Source organism: Falco biarmicus, chromosome 12 (genome assembly GCF_023638135.1).
Source record: "Falco biarmicus isolate bFalBia1 chromosome 12, bFalBia1.pri, whole genome shotgun sequence".
Taxonomy (NCBI): Eukaryota; Metazoa; Chordata; class Aves; order Falconiformes; family Falconidae; genus Falco; species Falco biarmicus.
Genome location: NC_079299.1, coordinates 14455075 through 14465949, shown reverse-complemented (window position 1 = coordinate 14465949; position 10875 = coordinate 14455075).

The following is a 10875-nucleotide window of genomic DNA, read 5'->3' as shown; positions in this document are numbered from 1 at the left end:
TTCAAAAGCTTAGATTTCTTAACATCAGAGCAGAGCTGCACTCACTCTGTGAAACATCACTGTCTCAAAAGAAATTATCTCCTCCATTTTGAAGAAGAGCCAGTGATGAGGAAAGTAAGGATAACTGAACTCCATACACGAAATTTTTTCTTTTGTGAGAGTGGGAAAGTTTTCCTCTGTAACTCAGCACATCAGTTGTAAAAAGGCAACACTGGTACTATTTTTAAAAGAGAGATCTGGGGAACTTTATTAATAATTTACAAGCAGCAAGATATCAGCAAGGAATCACACAAATATTTGAGAAGTACCTATTGCACGTGTCTTTGAGATGACACCTATTACCAGCAGAATAAGAAATAAAAAGATGTTGTGAGATCAACTCTGTAAAGACCTATATTGAAAAGCACTTCAATACATGCTTGTCGATTCCTATCCAGAATCATGTTTTATCTTGCGCTCAAATGCTTTTCTTCATAGTGATTTTTTTTTTCCAATAAGCTTCACACTTACTAAAGGAGTCCTGAAAGTTTTAACAACTTGAAATGCATTTAACATAACATAACTCTCTATTTAACCCCTTTAGAGCAGCATAGATGTGGGTGGGGTACTGTTGCTGAAAACTTTCTTAACTCTTCCAAGTTTGAATACTGTGAGTACTCAAATGCTTGTGGGAAAGCAGGGTGGGATAAATACCTTCTACTGCCCAACAAAACCACTTCAGGAAAGACCCAGATCTGAGATGTGATCTGCTCTGATTCCCCTACAAAATTTATTCTGAACAATGGTAATTGCTCAAGAGGAAATTAGCACTGACTGGAAGAAGTCAAACCCAGTGTGCATTGGCTGAGCTGGAGGCAACCTCTTACGGCATTTGCATACAGAATACGGCAATGTCAGACAGTGAAGCTAAAGGAACCAGTTCATGAACAAAGATTAAAATTCTGCAGGGCTTTGAAAGCAGAGCTGGAGAAAACTGCAAGAATATAAATCCAGGACCAGCAAGGAGGTGGGCTGGGTGCGTTTATCGGTGGTGGGACCATAATAATCTTATATAAGCTGTGATGTGATGGTCTACAAATTGTAGAATTTCAGCTGAGAAACTAAAATCAAAACCACACAGTAGTCAGAACCCAGCAGGAACTGAAGGAGGATGAAAAGAGTAAGAAACTTTCCCAAAGCCTCCTCTTTCACTACAGACCCTGTGTTCCTGCTTTCCTGTTTCCAGCTAAAGTGCAACTCCTGACTCTTTCACTTGGGGCAGTTCCCAAAACACAGACCACAGCATCCCTTGAGTGCAATGAAGAGGAAGACAAACAAATAGAAGGCACATGATGAAGGTACAGCTCCAAGAGAAATGCAGAAGAGCCAAATCTTAACCAAGAAAGAGCACTGTGCTTCCCCAGACAAGGTCACCAGGTTAGCACTTGCCACAAGCACTGTCAAAGCTTCATTCAAATCATTATGCAGAAATATTTGACAACGCGGATGTGATCTGTAGTTACTGTACCAAGCAGCAGGGGACATCAGAAATCTGGAACTGTAGCAACAGACGCGGAAGACAGAGTGAAAAATGGGGACTAAAAGTATCCAACTCGGTAATAGATAGCCACCTGGACCACAAAGATTTCTCCAGAACAAACAGCAAGGCCATCCAAGTACTCTACTGAACCCAGGGTTCAGCCTTAGCCAGAGGATCCCAGCCCTGGAAGGTCTTTGCAACAGAGGTTATCCTGCTGTTAGCAAGGGGTGTTTGTGAACATATGATAAACTTGTACTCAGCACCCTTTGCCACATCTCCTTTCTCAATGCCATGCTCTGGTTTGCATGACAGAGTAACAGTGCGTTGCTGCAAGGCCTTCTCGGTGGTGTGACAGCATGAGCAAACATAACCTAAACATCGCGCTTACTGCACAGACTTCAGGCCATGCAGAACAGCTATCACCCGTTAGCTGCTCTGAGCGGCTCTCAGGGTACAGCAGCGAGAGTCGCAGACTGCTCATGGCACAAAGACATCATTTGTGGAGAAAAATCCATTTCCTAATTGGCACAGAGACTGCCTATCAGCTGGTCACATACGCATCTCATGCCATGGTAAAGATTCCTGAAAGTGGGATTGGTACTTCTGCATTCTTTTCTTTTACTATGCAAAAGGTAAATTGATTTGAGTAACCCCAAAGTGTATCGTTAACCACCCCCACATTGTCGGTGTTCCTGAAAGCACCGAACAGAACTAGCACAGACAGTAGCTGCTTTAGTATATAAGTACTTTTGGAATCAAGGCTTTGGCATCTCTTTCATCAGAAAACCTATTCTAAGGAATGCTGCTCTTATCTAGCAGATGTTCCGCTAAAGAATTTGCTTTGTCCTTTGCAAAATATGGCTCAGAGCCCACATCCACTCCACAGTGGAGATAAGAGTGTTTTTTTAAGGTAATGAGTGGAAGTCTCTTCCCCCATAGAAAAGCTCTTTAGGAATCTTTGACTGTGAAGAAATAAGCATTTCCCAGTGAGGATCTGGAATGTCATTTGTAAACAGTTCACATTTGTATGCAATTTTTACTACACGAATTACTCTTTCCTTAACTGAAAGAGCAAAGCTGGACATATAAAAGTATAATTAAAAAAATTGCTGGGTAAAATGTTTGCAAGAAATAGCTTGTTTAATGGATTTAATCCCTTTCTCTGCTCAGAAATTATCTACAGTCAGTCTTTTGTTATTAATTCCTTCAGTACTTCTCTTTGTTAGTCAGAAGTTTTGTGCAAACAAATTTCTCCCTACTCATTGCACACTGAATGCTGACTGTAAGTGTTCTCTTTAGTATTTTAATATGCTTACTACTTGATAGGTTCAAGCTGTGCAATTGGGTGTCTAAGTCACATGGCGTTGTTTATGTTCTCAGAATCCTTTTGCCCCTAATGATTTTCATATGGTCGAGACATACATTTTGTTTTATGATTAAATGAAACTTGGCTCAGAGGAGCCAAAATTAATTTTTCAGGAGCATTTTGTACAAACAAATCTCCACTGACATAAACACATTAAAAAAGGGTTGTGAGCACAGCCAGAGTAAAAAAATCTATTTAGAAGATGCCAAAATGCCAGAATATTTTTTTTGTCCTAACAGGCCCAAAAGCCATTATTTTTTCCTCATCAGTGCCTAAATGCCATAGAGTGATTGTAAACTTCCTTGATTCAGCATGAGCCTGTACGTAATACTTGTGTTCTACGTAATTTAAACCTTCATGCACAGCAATTTTACTGAAAACATAAAGGAGAATATATAATTTCACACCACTGTTTGTGTATAACTATTTCCAGGGCCAGCTGTCCATCTGCCAAGTGTACACAATAAATAATTTTTTATTTCCACTCTCCTAGGAAAGCACTTTTCTTTAAACGAAACCTTCACAATATGTGTTGTTTGCTACCATTTCAGGCCTGCTACACTAATGGAAAAGAATGTGCTAAATGTAGCATTATCATGCAGGTCAGGCAGGGCAGCCCGGTACACATTTTCCCACAATCTCTGCTCATTAACATCTAGTTCCCCTATTGTGCAGTTTTTTGGCTCTGTTCCATCAGAGCAGAGAAGAAAAATGTTTACAATATGCAAACTTGGAGGGACACACACAAAAAAGGGGCTTTGAAATGTCAGCCCTTTGGGATGAAAAGTTTCAAAGGGGAAGGTAAGTCAAAGGTTACTAATGGGATGTCTGCAACACCTGCTTTTAGTGGAGGTTTCATAAACAAGCTTTACTTCTCAAGAACAGCTTGGCCTTGACAAAAATACCAGCTAAAATATCTGTGGCTAGCTTGAGCAGGCTGGTACCTATGAACAGAAAGGTCAGGTTTGTTATATCCTAACGTGGCCTCTCACCCTGTTTTTATTGATAGAATGAGATCGTCTTGGTGGCCAGCGTTGCTTTTCACATTTTAAAGCGGAAGGCACCCACTGGCTACATCGCATTCTCAGCCACCGCAGGGGAGGAGGAGGAAGGTGGTGTTCAGCATCCCTGCTGCAGAAAGCCCTGCTCTCAGGGGAAGAGCCAAACTGCCACACATGGGAGTGAGTTTTGCAAGCTTCAGAAGTCTCCCAGCTTACCTCAGCGGCCCTCATAAGACACTTTCACTCACTGTGAACATTTCACAACCATCGTAACAACTCAGGACCTTCAGTTATTTTTCCCCTGAAAGAACTCATGCACATTTCCAAGATTTTAACATTGAAAAGCATGCAAGAGAAGTGAAATCCTGCTAAATATTCATCGGGTCATTACAGAACCTTAAGACTTAGCCATTACAAAAGTCTTTTACCCAGAGAACATTTGTGAAACTGAAAAGCAATGCCTTCATCTCAGAGGCAGCGACCCAGGAACAGAGCTGTGTAAACTGCTTGTCCTACAGCAGAGAGATCCTGCAGCAGAAACAGCATTTGAGTCTCCAGAGACAACTTCGGGGCTCTCTGGGAGACACCATCCTTCTTGTCCAGCAAAAAAGTGTGGCAGCTTGTACAAAAGCTCAGAAAATTTCCATTTTAATATAGAAGCAAGGAAAAAGAAGTATGGCAGATAGGGCCACAAACTGGCATTTGGGTCTCATTAGACATAAAAACTATAAGCCATAAAACTTTCTCTTTTTTTTTTTTTACCACAGAGTAATTACATTTACATGAAGTTGGTATTGAAACAGCAAAAAAAGATGAAATTTTCCCCACAGTAAAATATTACCTGCTCTCCTGTTATTACCATTTATAATTTCTAACCCATAGCAACTAACAGAACTGCTTCAGCAGGAACTGTGTTATTAACCATTATCAAATCAAGACCTTTTTAACACTGTATTTATCACCAATGTTGAAAAGAAGAAGCACCAGGATGATGAATAAGATGGTGGGTGTACAGTAGATACAGGCACAAACAGGATCCCAGGAAACTTCAGGAAAAATAATTTCTAGGCTTGGCTTGACTTTGAAATCTCTTTGGAGCATGGCTGTTTGCCACAGATGATGGAAAATCAAATCTGTTGTGTTCTGATTCCTTCAACTGAATTTCATTTTTTAAGCTAATAATCCTTGTTTCTATTTGTCCAGAGAACTGTCAGCACCATTAGCTACCTCACATACCATGGCTGGGCACCAGGGACATACCTGTTTGTAAAGGACACAGATGTAGCATGAAGTTTTTTAAAGTTATTGTTAAATTTATTTCTGCGCATTATGCATTTCTCCAGGCAGAAAAAATTATCTTCAAAACTTTTTTTTTTTTTAAAGATATAACTGTCCTAAAAAGAAATCACGTACACTAATCTAGATACATCTTTGTGGTAATGACAATTCAGTCACATTATTTCTGAACTGGATTGTATCTGGCCAGCTCAGAGCACAGGCAGAATACAGAATACTTTAGCCAAACAGCCATGAAGAATTTAGTATCTTTAAAACCATCAGACAACGTATGCTTTTAGTAGTTTAGAGATGGCAAAAAACATTTGTTTCATATGAAAACATAGAGCTGGACAGCAAAGTAAACAGAGAGTGGACTCTGTATGACTTACAAATATAATCTAAGTTTATTTATAAATACACCAGAAGCTGAGAGATGTCTTCAATAAACTCTTTGCATTTTTCATGTTTGCAGATAGGCAACTTTAGAAGTTCAACTGGAGAGCTACAAGAAGGTTTAGATTAAGTTTGTAAGGATGACTCTGCTTCTTATTTCACATAAGTTTTCCCTCCCATAAATTCACCAAGCTTTTGCTGTGTTCAGTGGAACTGTTTCTTTTTACACTGGGTTGAGATCAGAATAGTGCCTTTCGTAAATGGTATGTCAAGAAACATGCTCAAGTCAAATGTAAGCCTTTAAAGTAAGGGTTCTGCTTTTGGTTTACCTAATGACATGCTATGGAGAATAGCTTTCCTATTTTATATTCTTTTCCTTCTTCTCATACCACCCATGACTGTTCTCTTTATGTACTACTTTGGATCTTCTTGCCATTCCTATTATAAACTACATTCCTCTTGCACCCTTTAAACAGCATATCAATATGTTCAAACTTCCTGGTTTTTGGCTGGAAAACCATACAGAATTTCTGGTGGGACTTTCAGTTGGGCAGATGGCTGTATGGAGGCTGAACAGTTCATGTTAACTTCTGCAAAGTGACGGAAGGAAGCACTGAAGAACCAGCACCGGCTGCATCAGTGTCGGCTCAGCAGGACCCTCAGCATAAGAAATTGCTGCTTTGTCCCAGGTCATTCCAGGGAAGTCAGGTACAGGTGCTAAATCAGAAGATAACCTCCCCAAACAACGATAAACAGAGCAATTACAAAACAATGTTTGAACTCCAGTTTAACTGTAAGGAACTAGAGGAGCAAACAACTAGAGGATCAGCATGATGTTTGGTATCACTCAGGCCTCCTTCACACCTTCAGGCTTTACACTGGCGTGCATAACAGAAATGCAGCCGTATCAGTTACTTTATGCATGACTGCTCACAACTAAAAATTACTGCTCAAGCAATTAAAAGCATTGTTCATTTTCTTATCACATTTAGCATCTGGGCAATATTCATCTGTATCAGTTCTTTCAGTAACCTGTTTCTCTGTTCAGGACTGGATTTTTGTACCAAATCTCTTTGTAAGGGTATGGCTCTGGAAATGGGCTCAGCAGAGAAACATGAATATGGGGTAGTGGAAGCCCACCCCCCTTAGGGCAAAAATCTCAGCTAAAGCACCTTGGCAGCATATTAATAGCTATAAAAGACTCTTTCTTTGCTGACCACAAATATGCTGTGGTCAACAAGAGGTCTACTCACTGTTTTGTTAAAAACAGTGATGATTTATTTTGCTTCAGCCATGTGTGAAACTAGTCACCACATTATGAATAATAATATCCTCTTAGCCTCAATGGAGCTCTTTTTATACCGAAAGATCCACAAAGCATTTAACTAAATACTTGGTATAGCAATCTACTGGCTGACCACTGAAATATAGCCATATCTGGGATGGAACAGTGCAGCTGTTTAACAATGCACAGCAGCAGAGGAGACAAAAAGTAGAAAAAAAATCCATTAGAAACCAAAACAAGAGCTGAAGTAAAATATAACTACCTTAATTAGGCATGAGCGTCAAGCGGAGCTAAAATTATAAGTTTGAAGAGTGCCCTGGAATCTCTATGCCTACAAGAAACAAGTTTACACAGTTCCTTGAAAGGATGAACTCCAACTGCACAGTGCCCTCTACTGTGAAATTCTATCTGCAGAGGCTCAGAGGGGAGAAAATTACGTATTAAATCACTCTGCCTGGTTGGTTTCTGCAGCACTGTCCTGAGGTTATAAAATCTGAGGAAAACTGAACGCAGGTGGTAAAGGTTCAGCCTGGGCACACAGGACCAAGCTGGAAGCTGTGTGCTGAATAGCTTGGCATCTGCTAAGGCAGCTCCCTGTAACCATTTCCAAAATGGCAAGTGGGATGAGTAGAACAAAATTTAGTGATTAAGTGCCTTTTAAACATCTACAGTTTTAGTATTTTTGATATTTAGTGTGATTAACCTCAACACTTAGATATTATGATCCATCTCAATAAGTTTGCAACACAGGCAAAAATTATGGAACTGTACTCTTTGTTACACCTTTAAGTGGCAAGCATTCCCCAGTTGGCTAGATCATGCTATGTGAAAAAACACAAGCATGGCTTTAGGGGAAAAAAAAATAATAATAATACCCCCCCCCCCCCCCCCCCAGCACAACTCATCCCTGATACTGCAACACATTCATGCTAAAATTATCGAAGTGCTAAGGGCATATTATTTTGCTTTCTTAATGCATACTAAATACATTCTACTGAGTAAAAATATAGCAAGTTAAACTCAGGGTTTCCAGCAGAGTACATGAAGGGACCCAGGAAGGTTAAAGCACAGGAAACATCTCAGAAAGCAGAGTTAGTTCAGTAGCAAAGGGCAGATCCTGTGACAAATCAAACCTCTATTCAGGAGGCTCATTTGAGCCCTACAGTGGTTTCTTTCCTTTTGCTCCTGCAGTAAACCCTGCCAGCAGGTTTTATTCCTCCCTATCCCCCAAACGCACACATGTATACACACACACTGCAGCTCGAGAGCTGGGAGACCCCAAGAGGTTTGCAGCTGGTGTAATGTTTTTTCTTAACACCTTCTAGCAACCTGCAGGAAACAAAGCTGCTTCAGGGAGTTTGCTTCATAAGCAAACGGCCTTTCACTCCAGCATAAGGCACATTTCTTTAACCCTTATATTCTTCAGCATGAATATAAACCAAGTATGTGAACATGCATTGATTCCAGAACAGATACCCACATGTGCATGGACAGGACGAAGCTGCAGCAGAGAACACCAGTGCTTAATGTCCTACAGAAAACGTTCAGACAGGACCGTGGTGAGTGTGGAATAAAAACCTGTGCAGAGCAAAACAAATTAATTTTCTGAACGAATCTCGTGGAAGAGAGGAGACGCCCAGAAGTGCTTTCTGTTCCAAAAACCTCTGCTGACCAGATGGGGCAAAACTGCTTGCACATAGCTCTGCGCAGTTTTAAATAACGCCAGGCTGAGAGAGTGACTTGTTGGCCTGGCGTTGCCAGAAGACTCCTGAGCCACACTTCACATGCTGCTAACTAAAGGAGATGCTTAACTTGTAGTTCAGTCCTAAAATATAGTTTTGTGCATTTCTTTGGGTCATGGTTTTTTAAGCAATTATCATGACTTTTCAATTGCATATCAAGCAGAACTCGAGTTAAAAAAGGGAAATGAAACAAAGTAAATAAATCAAAATTTCTGGAAAGCTGTAAGGAATAATTTGGCAACATGGTTGTTTTCTTAGTTGTGAAGTTTTCCTATGAGAATCTGAAAAGGATTACAAGATTTACACACCCTGTAAACTTCAAGGAGTGGTCTTAGCGATCTGACTGTATCTGATGGCAGCGATTTTTGCTGGAGATAGGCTATACATCAGCGGAGATGGCAAACAGTTTCAGTTCTAAAAGCCACCTGTTGCACTCCCTCTCTGAACACACATATACACATTTCTGCTCCTGTCTGCATGCAGAATGTTTAAAATCACTCTTTTTTTGCCCTTTTTTATCTTTGGAAAGTCTTCATGGTCTGGCAGAGAAACACAGAACTGGGGTAATGCAAGGAAAGGGAAATGTGTATATGTGCTGCATATAAATAATCCAAGAAGGTCAGATTTCAGCTTGATTTACCTTGAAAGGAGCAGTGTTTTGTACTTCCTGCTTTTTGAGTCCTCCTTTAAAATGCTCACCCAACATCACTGTCAAAATTCTAGATCATCCATGAGTTTTATATGTAAAGTCACTGTCAGAAATACGAAATCTCTTCTTCATTATACTTCAAAAATATAATGGATACCTTCTTATATTACTATCTCTTGGCTAACCGATTTCATTTAACTTTCTACTAGCAAGGAAAAAGAAGGCTGAACAGAAATGCAGATGTTTTATAGTTTAGAAAGGCTTTGAAATAAACCAAACATTTGGTGCATTCAACAATGTACTTTCACTGCTGTTGGCATAACCCACTGAGCACAATAGCAGTAGAGGTTTTGGATAAGTTAAGAGCCTTTTTTTAATACAGAAAAGAAAAACAACTTGTTTATACTTTAGCAGCTGCTTAAAGATAACAAATGAAGCTTAAAAAGGCACATGCTAACATCAACACAAGATGTCCCTCAGGCTTGAAAATAAGAAATCAGAACTCCATTAGGCTTAGACATTGATATTAGATTAGAAAGAAAAATAGTGTTTTCCTCTTGCATTTCTGGAGACAGACATTGTTTGCTGAAGAATGTAAAATTCAATGCCCCAGGGAATGCCAGAGGCTTTTTGGCAGACTCTCTGAAACTCAAGTTGACTCTATTCTGTAACAACTAACATTAGAAAAGAGAAGAAAAGAAAAAAAAGAAAAAAAGGAAGAAAAGGAGGAGAAGGAGACATAATTACTTTCAATGTTTACATGTCTCTGGCTTCTTGAATCTGAAAAAAAGTATGACTGCAAAGACTGGACTTAATCTAACTTGATACAATTGACAGGTGGACTTCAACTACTTCTAATTATTCTAAGTGGGTAGTTAGTTTGTTATCTTAACTCTTTTTAGAGCAACAATGGGAAAGAATACTCAAGTTTATAAGAAAAGAAGAAAACATGCTCTCATATTTGTACTTGTTCAAGCTCTGTGCCATCTAACAATGTCAGCTTTGTGCCTAGAAAGACCAGTTAACTAGCCTAACATCAGGGTGGGCATGCATTTTACTGCCAACATCCATCCAAACACCGTTTAACAAATGTTCTCCATTCAAGCTGAACAGATGGAAGAAAAATTACTCTGAGGAATTGCAGTCCTATAGGCATAAATTATACAGATGCTTAGCAATAGGAGCACTCAGGCTCAGGAGGAGAGAGGTTGCTATAAAGCTGGCTTGCTTGCTTGGCCATGCAAGCCAAGGCTCTCTTCACCCCAAGGAACTATAGACTACTAATGCTACCCCCATATTTCTGGGGTATACATAGCCTTGTTGGTAATTTTCTAAATGTCCTCTACTGAAGGAAATTCTGTATCAGTGTCAAAGGAGATTAACAAACCAAAGAGACTCCGATTGCTCTATCGTCCCCATAGTTCTCTTTTATATTTAAAGCTTTGAAAGTAAAATTGGTTTTTCCTGTTCTTCCAGTATACTTTTCCATCCACAGATTTATTTATGAAGACTGGGTATTTAATGTTTTTAACTGAGTAGTGCCCCCCTTTTTCAGTCAACATTATAAATACCTTATTTAAGCTATATGAAAGTAAGAAAAAGAAGCTCTAAAATTATGTGGGCAAAGAGGAGAAACATTGAG